The following is a 20,909-nucleotide window of genomic DNA, read 5'->3' as shown; positions in this document are numbered from 1 at the left end:
GCACAGTGTGACTTACTGAAGTTCTTCTCACAGGAAACAAAGATCCTTGCCAAAGACATCACCAGCTGCAGACAGAAAAATGTCCCAGACTCTTCTCTGAAAACAAAAATGTCACAGAAAATTGAGCAGTAGCCTTTTTGAAAAATAAGACACGGTGGTTTAAAGATTTCTGGTAACTACTGTTTATACACACTTTCATGTCTCTTCTAAACTCCTCAGATGGGAACTAATTTTCCTATCCTGAAGCATAAGTCTCTCAGATATGAACACTGATGCAAGGGTTTAACAGTACAGTTTAACAATACCTGTGTCTGAGCAGTTGGGTGTGGATAATCCAGGAGATATCCTGTGATATCTTTTCTAAAGATTCTAAGTACAAAACAAGGAGCCCTGAACCATGGTGTAGTTGTGCTTCAAGCCAGTGGCTTCCACTCTCCCAAATGGTGCTGAGTGAGCATTCAAGACATATCTGTTTTTCTGGCAAGTGGTTTTAGGAACCATCAGACTATCCAAATTTGACTTGTGGTGAAGGCTTGACACGAGAGGAAGCTGAACCAAAGGAAAACAATAAAGAATGCAGAAAAGAAAAAGACATTTCCTTAATCATGGCAATTTACTTCTTCAGATATTAGCAAGAAAGAGATATTCCAAACAGATTTATGTCTATGTTTAATATTATAACTACTACACTGAGATTAATGGGAATAGTCATGAGATTCTACCTTTCTACCTTTCCTTTTCTTTTTTTCCTTACCCTTCAGTCATACTTCATAGAGTAGCTGTCACATGAAGGATGTTTCTCTTTGCTCTATTTGCAGGCTGTTTTAGGCTTGAAATTGCTGTTTTCTCTCATAGTTGGAAGGCAGAAACCATTATCACTTTGAAAGTATTTGAGCTTCCACCTTCATGTTGGAAAGATACATTGCTCAGCACAAACAGCAACAAACCAGTACCCCGGAGCCTCATGTTCTCCAGATGTTTATCCACGTGTCCCATGTTTATTGCTTGTGTGAGTATACAGTGGGTGTAGTTCTCAATTACTCAGTTTCTTCTGCTCTGAACAGATTTCCACCTGCAGAGCATTCAGCCCTGTGCATGCTTATTCTCCTCCACGATGATACTTTTTCATATGTATTTTAATCCTGCGCTGTAGTCCCACAAGATTAGTTTATATCTCTGTCTTCTTACAGATTGGGTACAGAAAGCTGCATTTATACTGCAATAATTCATCATGCTCCAACTTTTCTCTTTGCAGACCAAAATTGCCTGTATTATCACAATAATTTAATAGAAGGCAGGGGCATTAGAAATACTCCATAGATACGAGCTGATGGTTGGGCTAGTCCAGGACTGCCTACAGCACTGACTGGCAACCAGATGTTTTGGAAAAAGTAGTAAAAAGTGCATTATATTCCTTTTAGTACAACACTTCTCATCACAGGGAACTCTTGCTCCAAACCTAACTGCAAACCAGTTTATTCCCAAAATGTGTCATTTAGAACCTGAAGGAGCTCACAGAAAAGCTATCCCAAGTAATCAATCATAAATGCAGATTGTCTGTTTAAGACACCTAATGCCTTTCTGGTAGTGTTTCTGGCAAATCTGCTTGTCTGCATGGCAACCCAAACTTAATTAGACCTTATGTGTGGGGAATTCCCCATCAGCCTTCAATTGTGTGACTTTCAATTCCATCAGCTGCCCTCTTCTCTAAGTGTGCACAGATAAGTACATAGGACTGCCTGGCTTGCCCTTTCCTTGCAGTATAACCATCAGGGGCTTTGTCCCAGACATTGTGCTCTGTGGAAGTGATGGGGGGCCAGGCTGAGCTGGGAGCTAATGGAGGGTTGGGATGAGTGGGAGGCTGTGTTTAATACAATAACATTTTTTTCTCAAAATGCAACATCTCAGTAAATGCTGAAATTTTAAATTTCAGTGTTGTCATTTTGTCCATCATAATGCCATGCAAATGTGCCAAATTTGTCATACCAAAAGTTCCAACTTGGCAGAAATGAAACACTTCAATAATTTTGATCAAAACTGGCATGTTTCTGTGGAATGTTTCAATCTAATCAAAAGGGCATTTTCTGTCAGCCAGCTGCTCAGTCAGGATATTTTCAACCAGCTCTAATCAGAAATTTAGCTAGCACTTTCCAAATGCACCCAAGAGACTTGGACACTCAAGGCCCAATGCAAGTTGAGATTCTTGCTCCTAAAACACTTGGTGCTGGCTTGTGTTGTCACTCTTCTTCCACCTAATATTCATTAAGTACAAGATGTGGCAAGAGGGAAACAGAAATTAACACAGAAAGAGGAAAGGATCTGAAATATTGGCAAGGACCAATGCAGGAGGATAACTGCATCTGGAGTGGAGTTCTGCTGTTACTTGGAAGCTACCAAACTGAATTAGCAAGGAACCAGCCACTCCGTCCTGAAACCATGAAGCTGAGGTTAAGAAAAGCTAAAGCTTTACTTCCCATTCCGTACTTCCCACCTTCCCATTCCTGTGCTCTTGCTATCTTCTTCCTTGTTCCCCCTCTGTTTTGAAAAGTGTGCATTATAGAACTGCGAACTAAATGCATTTAAAAACAGATATGTAATTGCATATAAGACCTTTGACAGCTTTAATCAGCATATGGAATTTAAATACATACTGCTACCCCCTGTGGATTAGTAACACTTTTAAATCTGCCTTGAAATCAATATTTTGCATCAGTGACTTAAGAAAATTAGCAGTGAGCTGGGAGTGAAATTGAAACCTGCAGCTACTCTCATCCACAGAGCTCCATCCCTCTAGGAAGCTGTGCCATCTGGTAGCTTGTGATCACACACTTGTCAGGCAACAAAATCAAATAGGGGAGCTTTGGGCTCCAGGACTTCTTCAGGTCAGACATTTACTGAGATTAGGAACAGGCCTTGCACTTTAATCATCACTGTGAACTGTAAGTACAAAACCTCTCATGCAAGCCTGCTACCATATTGGATCTGCTAAGTGTCAGTTGTGGTTTTGAATGGTGTTTCTGATCCCATTTCTCTGAAATGAAGTTTTCCCACTCAGTATGTCTCACCTATGGCAGCAGCTAGAGTCACTGAAAGCAGCAGCTGAAATACATCTCCTTGGTGTGACCTTTCTGTATGATACAGACCAGAGAGTCCAGGTCCCTGAAGCATCTTAGTTTTCAGTTGGCAGGATGCTACACACATCCCTGGTATGCCTGTGTCCTCATTTGAACTGTTACAAGTTGTGTGTGGACAGCAAGTTAGCCAGATTTCAGAGAGGTGCTTATCTTTCAGTGAAAAGAGAATCCACCACTTCCCTTACAGAAGTTAATCTATCTGCTTAACATTTTCATCATTTTGTTTTTCCACCTCCCAAATTCAGTCTAAGTTTTTAAAATCCTGTCTAGAATCTTACCTTCTTTAGTTCGGCATTTGCAAACTACTATTTACAAGACTTTTCAATTCGCACATTTCTCCATTTTCTCATGCAAAATCTGATTTTAGATTAGGGAATTTAAAAAATTCTGTTGCTCTGTCCTCCTGCATGATCCCCTGTCAGTGTACCTGTAACTACAGAGTGAAAACCACTGCTTTAGAGCAAAAATTCTCCCATCCTTCTCTCTTTAAATGAACAAAGGTGCTTGAAGCCTTGCTGCTCCAAGACAGTCTTTCAGAGCTTCCTCTGCATCCTCCACTTTCCTATTTAATGCTGCCTCTGTGTGTCCCTGCCAGTATCCTCTCCATAAAACTGACATCAGAGTGGGTGAGTGATGGCGTTGCCGATGGTCTGACTCCTGATCCCTGCTCCTTCATCACAGCTCCTATGTAGGAGGACCACATTAAACCTTCCGGCCACAGTCTCTCAATAAAATGCCCATCAACAGAGGCACTGCATTGTGGAAAACCATCTCCCCCATCATTGCAAGCTACTCCTTACTCTTTACTAGTGGCCAAATATAAAGGCACACTGGATAATACACAATCTGGTTAACAATCCAGATTCCCCTGGGGAACTGTTCCTTAACCATTTGTTATTTCATGCATTCCTGTTTCATCTGCAAATTTTATCAGCAATGATTTTCATGTTTCATTCCAGATTATTGATTAAAATATCGAACAGCCCTCAGAGTGAAATCTGATCCTAAGGGATACCACTAAAATCATCTGTGTTCCCAGAATGGTCCATTCGAACAATTTCCTTTTGAGATCTATTTTTTCTTTGGTCCATTTTTAATCCATTTAACAAGGCCTATTGATTCCTAGACCATGCTTATTTTAAGGAAGGGGTACTTTAGAGCACAATGGAAAGCTTATTCATTTGAGAAAGTATGTCCATTCTGGTCCTGGCAGCTTAGGGAATTGATATTGACTCTATCCCTCACAACGTACCATTTATTTGTGTTTTTCTGCTGTTTTTTACCACAGCTGATTGCTGTCCAAGCATTAGCAAGAATGAAAAATACTATGAATGCTTCAGACATGTTGTGCTTTACTTTCCCCCCTACTCTCCTCCTGTGCAAAAGGACTTGCCTCCTTTAGTAGCAGTAGTTGTTAAGTACCACTAGGGGCCAGCGTTCTATACCTGGTGTCCGTAATGGCAGACTGAGTTTCAGGACTACTCCCAAACATCACTGTGTTTTAAAAAGATGAAAGGAGCAAAAAGTGTTACCCTACAGCTTACTTCCCTCATTCAGGCTTTCTTTGCTGGCAGAATCATTATAAGTAAAAACCCTCCTATCACTGGCAGTATGGAAGCATGTAGGTGGGGGGACCCCCTACAAACAAGTGGCTGTACATACCTTTGTGCATGCTGTCAGTGCAGGCAGAACTACAACTTGCTATTTGCCTCCCTCCCTCCCTCCCTTCCTTCCTTCCTTCCTTCCTTCCTTCCTTCCTTCCTTCCTTCCTTCCTTCCTTCCTTCCTTCCTTCCTTCCTTCCTTCCTTCCTTCCTTCCTTCCTTCCTTCCTTCCTTCCTTCCTTCCTTCCTTCCTTCCTTCCTTCCTTCCTTCCTTCCTTCCTTCCTTCCTTCCTTCCTTCCTTCCTTCCTTCCTTCCTTCCTTCCTTCCTTCCTTCCTTCCTTCCTTCCTTCCTTCCTTCCTTCTTCTGCCCCCTGTGGAAAAGTTATTTTGATACATCGCTACTAAAAATGACACTTTCAAACATACTGAGGATCCAGGGAAGACCTTGAGTCAAGAATTCAGTGAAACCACTCTTAAAAAATGTTTTTTTGAGTGAGCCCTGCTTTTAAGGCTCAGACATAATGGATTGGTGTGTGTATGTCTGCTGTAGTGTGCATAAGCAACTGAATTCTAGCACAGAAACAACTGTGTAACAAGGAGTCTATCCTGATTTCCACAGGGAAACCAATTCCATGTGGAAGTAAAGTAGCTTGTAGAAATCAAGGAATAAATTAATGTAGTCACCACCAACAATGGTAACAAAAAGAATTTGCTTCATTCTTTCCTCCAGAAAAAAACACTAGGGAAAAGTGCAGGGTGTGTAACTGTTTACTGTCATTACCTGCCAGGCACTGCCAATCTCCCATGTACCACTTAATCCATAGGCTGCTCTGGAAAATCTTAATGAGAAATCATGAGGTTTTTTGGATGCTGACGAGCAGTCCTACTTAGCCTTAGCAGTGCAGAGCAACTGTGAAGAAGTCAATGAGTCCCAGAATGGGCACACGCAGTGCCTTGAATAAGGAATATTCTATGCCCTAACAAAGAGGAAGATGTCGCCTATTATAAATGCGCCTGCATTTAAATATTCTGCATGTGTGTAGCTGGGTAAAGATAGCAGAGGAGACTGCACTCAGACTTGCTTGGCAGGTAATGCAGTGGTAGTAAATCCCCTCAGTGCGTCTAAACACTCCCTCAGGGAGTACTGGAAGGGAGTTGACAGTGATGGAAAATCTGTTGTGGCTGAAAAAGAGATGGAAAAATTAAAACATTCTATATGCAAAATTTATGGTTTTAGATTGGAACTCATTTGGAACATCCAGCATCAGTTAAATGTGTGGAAAAACAAAGTTTCTATATACAGCTGAGTAAGTGACATGGGGAAAAATGTTCGGTTTCATCAAGAACTCCAGAGAACTGGTTTCTGAAGATGAAGGGCTTCACAGAATCATTAAGGCTGGAAAAGAACTCTAAGCTAATCTAGTCCAACAATCAACCCAACCCCACCATGCCCACCAGCCACATCCCTCAGTGCCGTATCCACACAGTTATTGAACACCTCCAGGGACAGTGACTCCACCACCTCCCTGGGCAGCCTGTACCACTGCATCACCACTCTTTCTGAAAAGAAATGTTTTCTCATATTCAACCTGAACCTCCCTAGTGCAACTCGAGGCCATTGCCTCTTGTCTTAGTCCAGAATGGAAGTAGCATGAAGCTAAAAAAATGAAGCATTAGATTTGGAACTAAATTAAAATAAAAAAAAGAAAATGGGGAAAAGATGTGAAGTACAGAGGAACAGGTAGCAAGTGTAATTTAATTGGAACATGGACAACAGGAAATCAAATCAGAATACACATGTACTTCTACACATACTTGGACATTTAAAAATAACATATATATATACAAGTTTGTTGAAAATGCTAGATGCCTTAGAAGTAATATGAGTGACTGAAGACATTTTTTAAATGAAACTACTAATATAGTTGCTGTAGGAGAGAGCTGCTGGAAGAGTAGTAATTAATAGAGCACTGAAATGTCACACCAGATGAATACTTGGCTCTTAGCAATGTGCAAGGCCTGTTTCAAGAGAAAAAGGCTGACATCATTAAACAGCAGGGTGAAAGACGGTACAAGGAGCAGGAAAGCAAACTGCAAATGAGACCAGATGAGAACTGTAGGAATCCTTCTGGTTAGTTAGAATTATGAACAGACAGGTCAAAAACCTTAGAGGAAAAACTTGCTGAAGGCATATCACCAGCAGTAGGATGCCCATCAGAGGTGGAGTAAAAGGTGTGGGTGGTCACAGAGGTCAGTATGTAAAAGATAAGGTCATAGCAGAAAACTAAATAAATTATTCACATCTGTGTTCACTTGAAAGGAGCCCTCTAAGGTTCATAGTTCACTTTCTCATGGGATATGCTGGAAGATCTGTGCCTACAGAACAACTTCATAAAACAAGGACTGAAAAGTCACAGTGATCAATGACATTCATCCAAAACATCAAAAGGATCCCAAGTATGAAATTCCTAAGTCAACTACTGAGTTGTGGGAGCTACTGCTTAAAACAACCCCAGCACAGGGTGAGTGAATGAGCAGTTTTAAAAGAGCTGGAGTAGGGGCAGTACAGGCTGGTAATCTTGATATCTGTAATTAATTGACAGAAGATAGAAATTATAGATATGAAATTAATGACCAGGAAGTGCCATCTGATTTTGCAGAGGGAAGCTATGTTTCACTGATTAATATAGTTTTTTTGATAAGTCACTGAATGTGTTTGTGAGGAAGATCCAGTTTGTTTGGCACAACTTGGTTTCCTATAAAAAAATTTAACAAGGTGCTTCCCTGCAGGTTTTTTGAAAAGCTTTTCTCCCATGGGCTAAAAGATATTGCATGTGTAAATAAAAGGCTGAAATGCAGGAAGTAGCAGGTTTCTAATGAAGTGGATCTGTGCAAAGGCATATGATGCACAGCTTGTTTACAAATGATTGGGAGAAAGGATATTTGGATAATGGTGCAACAAACCTTGAGTGGCATACTAAACCAGAATAGTAAAACAAGAGCTGAAAATGATTGCAGAAGACCCTAAGGATGTGAAGTAGCATGAGAAAAGTTTACAGATGAAACTGCTGGTTTATGCAAATCTCTCCCCGTGTGGAAACAGCAGTGTCAACACTGTACACAAAAAGTTGAATTCAGTTCCATTTTTTTTTCACTAAGAACATGCTTTTATATTACTGTGCATTGATCTGTGAAAGGATCATTAGTTCAACGAATAGTAAAAATAAATTAATAAGTAGAGCAAGTAATAGTAAGAATCAGTTTAACTGAATGATAACAGAACTGACTATATTACTATACATACCTTAATCTATATGTTAATCTACACATACCTAAGATATCCATGACTTGAATATCAACTCCAATTCATTCGGCACAGAAGGATTTTATGCAGCCAGATGAGCACCATGGGGGATGACTGGGGTGTGGAGAAGCTGCAGGATAGAAGTTGATTAAACATAAATTGAACATTTCTGCTTGAGAAGAGGTTGCTGAAGTGAAATTGGCTGGAGTTCTGGCTAAAAATGAAGTCCAGTCCCCAGGGAAACTGGGTTTATAGTGCTGTAGAAACGGGAATGGATCCCATGAGAACCAAATGCATTTGGGGTTTCTGAGCTCATGGAACTTTTTCAGTTCTTGGTTTTGAAGATGTTTGAGCAATTTGGATATAGATGGAGAACAGTGCTAAGGACAAAGAAACAGGAGTGAAAGATTTCTAAGGACATCTCACAAGGTCATTCAGGCCTTGCACTGTTGTAGGACACTGATTTTTTAAGACTTCTGCATTCTTCAGCAGAGTTTTGTTATACATTTTTTTGTTAGTTCTACACAAGCATTTGGACTGGAATTTAAAGGTGTGCTGAACAGACTGTTCTCAAATGCATCATTATTCAACAGCATGTGGAAATAGCCTCTTGCTGTGCTAGATGCTATAAAAATATGGAAGAAATAGACAATTTCCAGTTGCCCAATAGCAACTTTCCCTTCTTACAAATACTAAACAGGCCAACAGGAGGCCAAGACAGTATGTTTAAAGTTAATGAGTAGAACATTTAACAGTGAAGGAGACCATTCACTATATGAATATCATAGGGCTCCAGTTTTTTAAACTTAGAAAATATATGAAAAAAATATGCCAATACTACCCACAAAAGTCTTTTTCTTCTTTTTACTTATTTTCCTTCTATTTCCCCCCCTGTTATTTAGAAGATCTTGTTTAGATTTTTGCTATATTTGAGTAGTCCTGAGCAACTTACTGATCTTTCCTATTTGCAGAAATGCAATCTTCTAACATTGTCCTGACTCTTCCACATTGCATGTTTTCCATATCTTCCATCTAATTTCCATGGTATTACATGTATGTTTCCAGGTTCCTTGGATACTCAAATATCCTAACTGAAGTCCACTATATTCAGCAATGCCTGCAGTTCTTCACCACTATTACCACTAGAATTTCCATCTTTTCACTTCCTCAGTTTTACAGTTCTTTAACCAGCTCTCTTCTTCCCTGTCACAAGAGCAGTATGCTGATTATGAATCAATGTGATCTTTGAAAAAAGAAATAGCATTTCTGTCTTTCAATGACATTCAGCGTGGAAAAGCCTTCACGTGAGATAGCAAGGCCCTTCATTCTTGTGCTGTGGGCAGAAGATAAAAGTGTGAAGGTCAGGATGGAATGAAGTTGTATGAGATCTAGGGAATTCTTAGAAAAACTTGAAATTTGAGTATAAAATGCCCACAGATATGAACACACAGTTTGCTGAAAATGTAATGCTAGCATTGAGTGGAACTAGAGGTTTTTGAGGTCGGTTCCAGTGCTGAACATTGACACAGTTGTTTGTAGGCTCTTCCCAAACAGGGTTGTCACTGCCCTTGTGAAGTCAATCTGAATTGAGAACTGGTGCTAATTTTCAGAGGATAGGCCACTATAATTTTAATAGCACCTTGTTTTATCTTCTGCAAAATGAAGGGAGGCACTACATAGACTGGGAAGTTTAACCTTCAATATGATCACAGTAAACTGGGGATGCTTTTCAGTGCAGACAAGTCTGATGTACTATGTAAAGAAGCAGTACTTGTCTGTACAGAGACAACAGGTAACTCCTGCCTCCAGAGCAGCTTTACAGAGGCATCTATAGGTAGATGCAGGCTGTGTGCAAAGACTGACATCCTTATAAGAAAGTAACTCCCACCTTCTTTCCACCAGTGAATTTTCACTTACCAGTCTTACCTGTATTCTCCCTCTTTGCAGAGGGAGTCTGAACAGGTGTAACATCAGCTGTAGTGTTGCACTCTTCTGAACATGGAAAGTGATCACCAAGTTGCAACATCTTAAAGAGTCAGTAAGACTGGCATCTGCCTGATTACAAGGTCCTGTAACTACCCTTGCTCAGGGATACTGAGTGTCTTATCTGAGTGGGCCTACTACATGGTCGTGGTATCTGAGGGGCCAGACTTACTGATAACAGATTCTCTGAGCATCAGCGTAATCACTAAGGTTCAGAATAAAAATGCCTAGAAAAATCTGCATCCAGAACCTTGGACTAATATTTTCTGAATGGGTTTAGACAGAAAATAGGATAGTGAAAAAGAACTGGGCTGGAATTAATGCTGTTTCCCAAATACTTATTCTCCATTCATGAACAGACTGAAATAAAAAAAGATATCAGCAGAAATCCGGAGAGATAAGAGCTATTTTCCCTGGATTCTAGCTGTTTTCATCAGGCTACATGAAACTAGCCATGCAGTATGTGTACTTTCCTCTTAGATTTGGACATCTTTTGGGCTGTGACCCATGCAAATGCAAGCTTTCACCTTCTGCCCCTTGGAAACCAAATTCATAACTCCTTTCTTGGGACCAGTTGCATAATATCCCTTCTCCTCACTCTCTGGGTTTTATGCACAGCACCCCATCCGGTGCAATAGAGTAGGTCTAGGAGGCAGAAGTCACACAGAGGTCTCCGAAGAAGAACAGGCAAAGTAAATGCATGGAGCCATATTGCCAGTGCTCTGGAAAGAAGGTGTAGGAGACACTTTTCTTGCTGTGCCTTTCTCAGCCACTGGATGTGTGAAGTTAGCCTCAGGGTTCCTTGTAAACAAGATACAAAGTAAGAGTATGAGTTTCTTTGATACCTCTGCTTCCATAGGTGACTTTCAGGTGTTTTGTTTTGTAATCACTACCAAAATAAATAAATCTGAATATGTATCTTTCCAGACATACTGATGGAATGGAAAATTCATAAGAAGAAAGAGCTATACGACTGAGAAAAGTACAGCAAAATTAATTTATGAAACAAGAAAAAAAAAGACAAAGATTTATAACCAGTAACCCTCCAGTGACTATGCCATGTATTCCATATCTACCAAATGAGGAATATTAAATCCCCTAAAGGTATTCTGGAAATGCAAATATGGCACAAAAATCCTCGGGTTGAAGCCTCTATCATCTCTCCACACAAAGCCTCTCATTTGATTTAGACACTGTAGATTAGACAAACAAGAGGCAGTTCGCACAGAACTTTGAGAAGAAAAAACAAAACTAGACAGCCACCCTGTCTGCATTAAGTGGAGCAAACTACCATCTAGCAACAACTTATCTGTCACAGATACTCTGTGCCTGGGCCTCAGTTCTCCATCCTAACTACTGAGCACAACTGGGGCTACAGTATCCCTTTTTCCAGTCTGATCAGAAGTAGCTTGTTTCACTGCTGAGCACGTCCTAGGAACTGACCCGGCAGCCTCTGGCTCTTTCCAGCAGCCAGGAGACGTTTCAGGCTGCCTCAGTTTTCCACCAGTCTTCCTTGCCATAGCCTCAGAAGATGTTGGCACAGCCAGCCTAAGAGCAAAGAGCTAGCCTGCCTAGCCTTGTCCCCTTTGGGCTTATTAAACACTGCCCGCAGAAATTGAGGTTTGCTGCAGAGATGCTACGTAAGAACTAAAATCATGCGGTTTATTATGGACCACCTGGCAAGCTGGTAAAACAAATTGCCAACAGACACTTTACTTGATCTGGATGGCAGGCTGGCATTCTAGAACTTAAGCATCTTCATCAAGCCCTCTGTTACGCTATAACCAAACTTGAAATCAAATTAATGCTACATGTCCATCTGGCACAAATCCTGCTGACTGTTCCAGGCTAAATCACATCACTAGAATGTTAAGTAAATCATATACAAACCCAGATGACTTTAAGTCAGACCAAAGCAATCACCAACCAGTGTTAGCTCTTCCAGCCCCAGAGCGTCTATTTGACTGCTGCAGATGGGTAAACCTTGCTCCCAGGAAGCATTATGGCTCTCCGATAGGATTTCATACAATTCAAGGCAGGATGCAGAAGACAGCTAGTCCTATAGAAAACCAAAGACACTCTTGCCTAGCCTAGCCCTTCCAAAACCAGTATTGGTAACTTACACATGAAGACTTGGTAAGTTTGGGCCTCTCCTTTTCTCACTGGACCGTATTCTCCTGACACTACCAACAAACATTTGCTCCTACTCAAGCTGCCAGGAGTTGCTGCCTTTCAAAGGAACTCTTAAGTAACTTATGGGGCACACAAGATCTTGGCTTTAAATAGCATTTACTCCCCGCTATTGGTATTTAGGGACATGCATAAACGTCTTTGTTTGTACAGGACCCAGCACAGTGGATATGTCCACAGCAGAAAAACTAGCACCATAGGTCAAGATGTTCTTGTCCAAATGCAGGTGGCCACTTGAGGTGAAATTCCAAGCAACTCTTGTAAAAGCTGGTTGTGCCAAGCCGCAAAGGCACTTCAGATAGCAGGCCTCAAAGCAAAATTTTGGGCAAAATGCCTGATCCCAGGTTCATGTCATTATGTAGAATCCTGAACAGCATGGACACTCCCAACCTATTAGCATGGGGGAAGCATGAGGTTCACTGAAGAAAGTTTGACTGGGGAATACCATCAGCAAAGAGAAGTTTCCCTCACTGTTCCTCTGCAGTCACCTCCTGAGCAGCATATACTTGCCTTACATTACAGTTTTGGCATAGGACAAGGTCTTATACTACTGCCTGTTCTAGCAGTGTTTGAACCCCCATTTTGAGCTTTAGCTTGGCCATGCTGACTGATTTCCTGAGCTCAGCGTGGAAGTCTCAGTGATGTTCTGCTCCCCCTCTTGAACTGGCAACTGTCTTTGAGCTGCTCACTGCTCCCAGATTAACATGGCCAAGCTGCAGGTCTGTGAGGGAAGGGCCTGTTTGCAGCTCTGCAGCTGAGCTGTTCATAATCCACCTCACTGGCACTGTTAGTGGGGCTGGCAACCAGAGCGCTTATTCCTGCTGTGGAAGCAGGGAAAACCAGCATCATGGAAGGTCTTCACAAACCCTTGAGCTGTTGCAGATAACTGACAATAATTCATCTGTCAGAACCCAAGAAATATGCCTTAAAGTTACACAAGGAAGGTTGCTTGTCTTGGAGTTAAACTGCTGAAAGTGTTTTCACAGAGGGGGATTGCACAAAGTCCATTCTACTTAAATTGCTGCATATAGAAAAAAGAGAAGTGCCAGAACTCACGCACAGAGCAAGGTGTTTCTTTCATTCTTCTACATACACAAATAACTGTGCTGGCTATGTCTTGTGTCTGTGGACTCAGGGATTAATCCAATTGCATTCACACAAGGGTAACTGAGTTCCACAAAAGCTGAAATTAGCAATTAGTTTTCAAGTACTTGTAATTTGGAATCCAAGTGTCACAGGTTCACAAAATCACAAAATGGTTTATGTTGGAAAGGACCTTAAATATCATTAAGTTCCAACCCCCTGCTGAGGAACCCCCTTGATACCCCCCTGTATCAAGGAACAATGTTAGAAAACGAGTCTTTCAAACATTCCGGCAGACGTTGCAGTGTAGGATTGTTTGTCTTTCTTCTACTGAAAATTCAGTTTTGCTCTTACAGATCACAGGCTGGCTTGGGGAAACTCCTGAGAAGTGGTGGAACTTCAGATCACCACTGTACAGAGTGTGATGAGACAGCATGACAGCTGGATGGTCAGAAACAGAAAAACATCATATACAACTGTATCAACTTGGGTCCAATATCAGATTTGACAGAGAGAAAGGCCTTAATTTCATGTAATTCAGTTCAAATAGAGATCTAGATGACATGGTTATTCTTAAGTCACACAATGCTAACAATCAGCAGAAAAAGGTCTGTCATTAAAATTCGTATCTTTATCATGTTATTACTCAAGTTCTCATGAACAAAACATGCATGGATTGTGATATTGTGATATTTATAATTCCTCTCTGGGCTGAAATAAATTGATTGGCTTTTGTCCCAAGTGTCCATTCAAAATTGGCACCTTTGCTGCCTGTCCAAGAAAGCTGTGAAAACTTCTTTTGCCTTGGGGCCCTGAAGGCAATGGGAACAATTACATATCTGCACTTGTTCAATCAGAGCAATGATGAACTAGAGAAAAGTGTAACTTGTATATATGAAGAAAGGCTGAGTGAACTGGGTCTGTTCAGCCTTGAGAAAAGGAGACTGAGAGGGGACCTGATCCAGGTCTATAAATATCTAAGGTGTGGGGGGCAGAATGGCGAGGCCGGACTCTTTTCAGTGGTGAGTGGAGACAGGACAAGGGGAAACGGCCAGAAACTGCAGCATAGGAAGTTCTGCACAAATGTGTGCAAGAACTTCTTTACAGTGAGGTGACGGAGCACTGGAACAGGCTGCCCAGGGAGGTGGTGGAGTCTCCTTCTCTGGAGATGTTCAAGACCTGCCTGGATGCCGACCTGTGCGACCTACTGTAGGGAACCTGCTTTGGCAGGGGGGTTGGACTCGATGATCTCTGGAGGTCCCTTCCAACCCCTACAATTCTGTGATTCTGTGATTCTGTGATTCTGTGATATTTTATTCTCTTTTTGAATCAGCATATTAAGAGAAGTGGACTTTATGTTTATTCTCAGAAATTTTATCATATTAGTAGAAGCTCTAACAAACACTCTTCAAAGCACTTGTACACACTGAGCAGCATGGATATTGTTTTCCACCTTGTCCTTTCCACTGTTTCTTCCCTCAAGGGCTGGCTGAACAACACATATATGTTAATACGGGAACTTGCAGGTCCAATGAACTCAAGTCACACTCTGTTTTACAGTGACTCTTCTACCCAAGTGTCAACTTCCACAGAACTTGAGGAAATTTTATCCTCTGAGATACTTGCCAGAGCCTTCAACTACTCCTATACAACAGAGTGACTAACCTTGAGCAGACAGCATAGTTATTTAACCTGCCTCCTAACAAAAATATGTAAACTAAAAAGGGTTTACATTGAAAATTTTTTCTGAACAAGCAAAAGTAAACTCTGGTACCCTCCAGAAACTCCTTTCCAAATTGTAGCAAAAAACTGTAAGAACGAATTGAAAATGCAGAAATTTCTGACTAAGGGTTTCTATTTTTACTCTCACCCACACTACTTTATGGCTGGAACAAATCAATTTTCCAAACCATTCTACAAATAACCTCTTCTGTCTGCTGTCATCTTCTTTTGCCCTCCAAGCTATAAGAACTAGCAAGAAGTTGTCACAGCACCCAGGGCAAGAATGCATTATTTCTTACTACTTGATTATTGTGAAGGTGAGCTGAATAGAAAAAGCTCTGCTTCAGGTGACATTTGTCATTTATCATTGTCAGCTTATTACAGGTGCACAGCACTGGAGAGAAGAGGGTCACCAGGTTCCTGACAAGAACAGACTTCTGAATGAGGTATAACCCAGTCAAAGTCATTGTTCGTGAGTGATGCCTCCCTCATCACATCTTTTCCAGTGTGTTAGGAAAGCTGATACTGGACTGACAGGCTGCTATACAAGAAAACTACTGGCAATTATAGAAAATGGGAGTTTATTCAACCAACAAGGCTCACATCAAATTTCTTTTTATTTTGCAGATGGATCTATTCCACACAGCAATGCAGTGTGCATGTCCTTAGAGCAGGGCAGAGAAGGATATCTGCTGAAGACACTGAATTACTGCTAATTGCCTCCCACACTTCCTTTTCTCCCAAAGAAAATCACAGTCATGTGTGTATCTATGTGTACAACTTTTAATAATATACCTTACCTGAAATCTACGCCTCAAAAGAGCATGTATACTACTATTCATGATAGCAAATGTCAAACTATGCAGTGTTCCTTTTCTAAAATCCTCTAGAGTGGAGGTGACTTTTTTTTTTTAGGAGAGAGATGGTAAACTCCTTAATTTCAGGGATGTCATTCGGAGAGATGAAGAATAGGTAATGAGAAAAAAAATGAGAAGAACCCCCCCCTTTCATATTCCCCAGAAGGCACACTGTTCTGCACAGCTCAAGGAGAGCTGCCAGCTAGTTTATGTTGTAGACTTGACCTATTATTGTGGAACAGTTTGGGTGTGTTGAGTCTCTTTGCTTTGGTATAAAGAAATAAATCATCCCACAATTCAATGCAGGTGATCACTGTAAGTTCAGACTGGAGGACCATGAAAGGAAGACAGGCCACGAGGAAGGCAATAGCTTTTGTCCTTTAATGGAGGTGCAGCTAGACAGTATATATCTCTGTCCCAATACATGTTCCACACTTGATGGTCCGGCTTGTTTTTCTAGGGCCTTGACAAGTCAGAGGTATGCTGATAGAAAATCTCCATTAAATGCAGTGTCTGAATGGTATGCTGAAGCAGTAACTAATGGAGACAGTCACCTGCCTGACAAATTGTTCATATGTCAAAGTTATAAAAGATTTTCTAAACCCTTTCAGTTCCCTTCCTGCCCTATTGCAAATGAATCAACAAAAGAGGGGCCATCATCTGCCATAGGATGTGAAGAAGACATGGTGGTAAAATATAAAGGCAACTGCGCCTGTAAAGGTAGAAGCCTTTTCTGTTTTTCCCTTTGTTTCTACCAGCATGTTTCTACCATCCTCCAGTTTGCAAGATCACTACAGAAGGGTTACCCGTGATTGTTTCCACAGAGCATGTAACACCAGAGACCATTAAGACCAACAGGTCTGTGGATGCTGGTTCTGTTCCAAAGACATCTGAGGTATGTGGAAACACTTATTCCCACTTCCCTCATGAGGGCCAGGCCTCTGTCACACTTTGCTGTCCAGAGGGCTCGTAGGACACCAGATATGAAGCATGGTTTCCTCTGGCTGCTGAAACAGAAACACAGCTTCTCTGTAGCTCCTGGTGCCAGTCCTCCAAAGCATGTCCGGCAACAAGTGAGCTCATGCACTTGAAAATCAAGATGAAATACCTCATCAATTTGAAATCCATTCTTCTGGGGTGCTTGTCTGGATTTTTTTTTAAACTTTGTTTTTTTAAATCATTGACCTCAGACAAACCAGTGGATAAATCATATTTTTTCCTATGTCAACTGTTTGTTATCAGAGGAAATGTCCTCAGAGTTAGGTCTTGCTGTTTATTGTGCTTTATCTGTGCAGCAAATTCCATTAAGTGAAATTTAATGTCAAAGCTCTAAGATCTGCATTCCTGGGGAATGACTGTTTTGGGGTATTGTCTTTGAATCAGGAGCAAACACAAGCTGATAAAACACTTGTTGGATTATTTAGTCATGCCATCTTTTGCTGGATAGCTAACATACACATACAAATCACTAGAGGCAAAAATATTTCCTAAGTGGAACACTGATGATTCCTGAAAGATACAGCAATGGTCTTAGACAACTAAGCAATACTAGAAGTGATTAAGCTGTTCCTGCCATACGTAACAGGCTGAGCAAGATCTCCCTCTGCCCCCTCCAAGTGAAAATTCTTGTTCGCATCTGGTGATGTTGTGCAGCAATGCACATGGGGAAAAAAACATCACCATAGTCCATTTTCACTAAAATGTACGTGGTGTTGATTCTTCATTGCTTTAAACTGTATGGTTTAGTAGTGGACACAGGAATCCCTAATTTCTTCTTCTGACCCACTTCTTTAGAAAAACAGGGCAGAACAATCTGGAGCAGAAGAGTTTCTTGGCCCTCTCAGGGTTCAAGGCACCAGGTCTGACAGCGCTGTCAAACCTCACAAGAAGACGGCATTTCATTAAGGAGGCATCTGCTTCTTGGACCTCTCAACCACCCACAGCTTGCTGTAGTTCTTCATCTGGAAGCTCGAGGGTACCTCACTGACAACAGGTGAAGGACTTTTTCTTTCTCCCTTCTTCTACTTCCAGCATCCTGTTATTTTCAGCATATAGGAGAACTCATAGACTTCAAAACTATTCAAAACTGGAGTCTGATAGGACCTTCCTACAGCACTGCTGAGATTTTTATTGAATGTCCTATAGTTTACATTTGATGCGCTCTTGTAAATCAGTGTCTGACACGCTAGGTTGCAGAATGCATTGCATGTGCTTGTATGGGACATTTGAATCAGAAAGTGAAGGCTGAATAATTCCCAAATAGCAAAAACTGCTGGATTTTTTCAGTTCCATGTATTAGGCAGGTGTGGTGTCTGAGAAAGCTAAGTGAACTTTGGGTAGACTAAATGTGCAGTGCTGCCTAATAATTGTGCAAACACAAAACCAGTGCAATACCCACAATGATCCCAGCCCTAATGGTGTTCAGATTACCTGACTGATATCTGGGTTACTTAGACTCAGTTTTCACAGAATCACAGAACGGTCAGGGTTGGAAGGAACCTCAAGGATCATGAATCTCCAATCCCCCTGCCACACGCAGGGCCACCAACCTCCGCATTTAATACCAGACCAGGCTGCCCAGGGCCCCATCCAATCTGGCCTTGAACACCTCTAGGGACATGGCATCCACAAGCTCTCTGGGCAGCCTGTTCCAGCACCTCACCATTCTCTCTGTACTGAACTTCCTCCTGACATCCAACTTAAATATTCCCTCCCTCAACTTAAAACCATTTCCCCTTGTCCTGCTATTGTCTATCCTTTCAAAAAGTTGATTCCCCTCCTGTTTGTAGGCTCCTCTGAGGTACTGAGAGGTTGCAATGAGTTTTGGCTGGTTCTAATGGCTGTCGGTTCATTTGAACTATTTGTTTACTGCTCAGTTAACTAAAACTTGTGCACAGGAATAGCAGAAAGAATCCCCCCAGAGAGAGGAAAGCCTGGTGAGAATCCACTCTAAACTTCTCAGTTCAAGACCAGTCCAGGCTCAGCTGTCTTCACTTGGGTACATGAGGAGGCAGGGCAAATTGCCCTTTACTTTATTTTACAAAGAACAGCATGTACATGGACTGCCTACCCAGAACTGCTCATGCTGAACCTGATTTATTAAAGTAAATACATAAAACTGATGGGTTGCAACCGTGTTTTATACTGCAACAGCCATTAATTGACTACTCTTGCATGAAGATCCCAGTTTTCACTGAACAATGGCTTCAAGTGTTATCATCTGGCTGAGCACATTTCTGCAGAGTGGAACCAATGTTCAGCTCACAAAACATGTGCCTCTGATTCTTTTCTGTCTAGGCACAGAGGCTTATTGAAGCAATACAGCAATGAGAAAAGAAAACAATTTGACATCTGCCTAAGCCTGGCACAAGAGAGATGTAGAGAAATAGAGCAGAGCAGGAAGAGGTCCCTCTCTAAGGATCTCCAGCCCTTCTTCTCCTAAGCAAGGTGCCCCTGCCCAGCACAGAACAGCCATGACCACTGGTAGAGACTGCCTAACTAGGATATGGGTGATATCTGCTGAGACCCTGCCCATGATATGTCTGGAGTAGGTACAGAGCAGGAACTGCAGCCTCCATCTCTCAAAGGGAAAATCAGCTCTTAATTCACTGGCTTATTGACTACCTCACTGCACAGCTCTGGCACCCTTTCCTGCTGGAGCTGCTTGCTGCTTGCCTCTGAAATGCCAGAAGCCTTTGTACGTAGGCCTTGCAAGCAAGAATTTGCAGCCTGACTTTGCTAACTACTGGGTATTTTTTCACCCAAGCTGATGCAGCTGTGTTTTCCCAATTGCCTCTTTGGGTGTTTTTCTGTTGTGCTGCTATTCCTATGGCTTTGCATCTGCAGACATTGTCATTGCTGCCATGACACATGCTTATATGGATATGAGAATTTTACCAGCTTTCCTCCCTTCTCCTAGGCTTTGGTAATGACAATGGTTGTGCTTGGGATCCCAATTACTTGCATGCACAGATCTCATAAGACAGATGGTGTGCTACCTCTGAGCAAGGTGTGCGTTAGTGTGTACAACATCCCATCAACAGGGGCAAACAGAAGGGAGCCTGTGGGACTAATGACTGGTTGCTACAGGAAAGTACTTTGGGAGTACAGGAGATGCAATTAAGTCAAGGACACCTGCCTGGGAACCTCCACTGCTTCTTTCCACAGTTATGCCAGAGAGTCCTTTCCTTTACCTTCCCCTTCCGATTTTGTTTTTATTTTCTCCCAAAAGTAACTTCACAGAATCATAGAATGGCCAGGTTTGGAAGGAACCTCAAGGATCATGAATCTCCAATCCCCCTGCCACACGCAGGGCCACCAACCTCCGCATTTAATACCAGACCAGGCTGCCCAGGGCCCCATCCAATCTGGCCTTGAACACCTCCAGGAATGGGGCATTCACAACCTCTCTGGGCAGCCTGTTCCAGCACCTCACCACTCTCTCTGTAAAGAACTTCTCCCTGACATCCAACCTAAATCTTCCCTCCATCAACTTAAAACCATTTCCCCTTGTCCTGCTATTGTCTACCCTTCAAAAAGTTGACTGTCCTTCTATTTACAGGCTCCCTTTAGGTACTGGAAGGCGGCAATGAGGTTGCCCTTCAGCCTTCTCTTCTCCAGGCTGAACAAGCCTAGCTCCCTTAGCCTGTCTTTGTAGGAGAGGCACTCCAGCCCTCTGATTATCTTAGTGGCTCTCCTCTGGACCCTCTCCAACAGCTCTCTGTCTTTCTTGTATTTGGGTCTCCAGACCTGGAACAGTACTCCAGATGGGGCGTCACAAGAGCAGTAGAGAAGAGGGAGACAATCACCTCCCTGTCCCTGCTGGCCACCCCTCTTCTGATGGAGCCCAGGATATCATTTGCCTTTCAAGCTGCAAGGGCACATTGCTGGCTCATGTTAAGTTTTTCATCTATCAAGACCCCCCGGTCCTTCTCCACAGGGCTGCTCTCAAGGACCGCTCCTTCCAGGCTGTATGGATGCCTGGGATTCCTCCGGCCCAAGTGCAAAACTCTGTGCTTTGCTGTGTTGAACCT

Source organism: Lagopus muta, chromosome Z (genome assembly GCF_023343835.1).
Source record: "Lagopus muta isolate bLagMut1 chromosome Z, bLagMut1 primary, whole genome shotgun sequence".
Taxonomy (NCBI): domain Eukaryota; kingdom Metazoa; phylum Chordata; class Aves; order Galliformes; family Phasianidae; genus Lagopus; species Lagopus muta.
The sequence above is the reverse complement of the archived record's forward strand: the minus strand, read 5'-3'. Positions refer to the sequence as shown.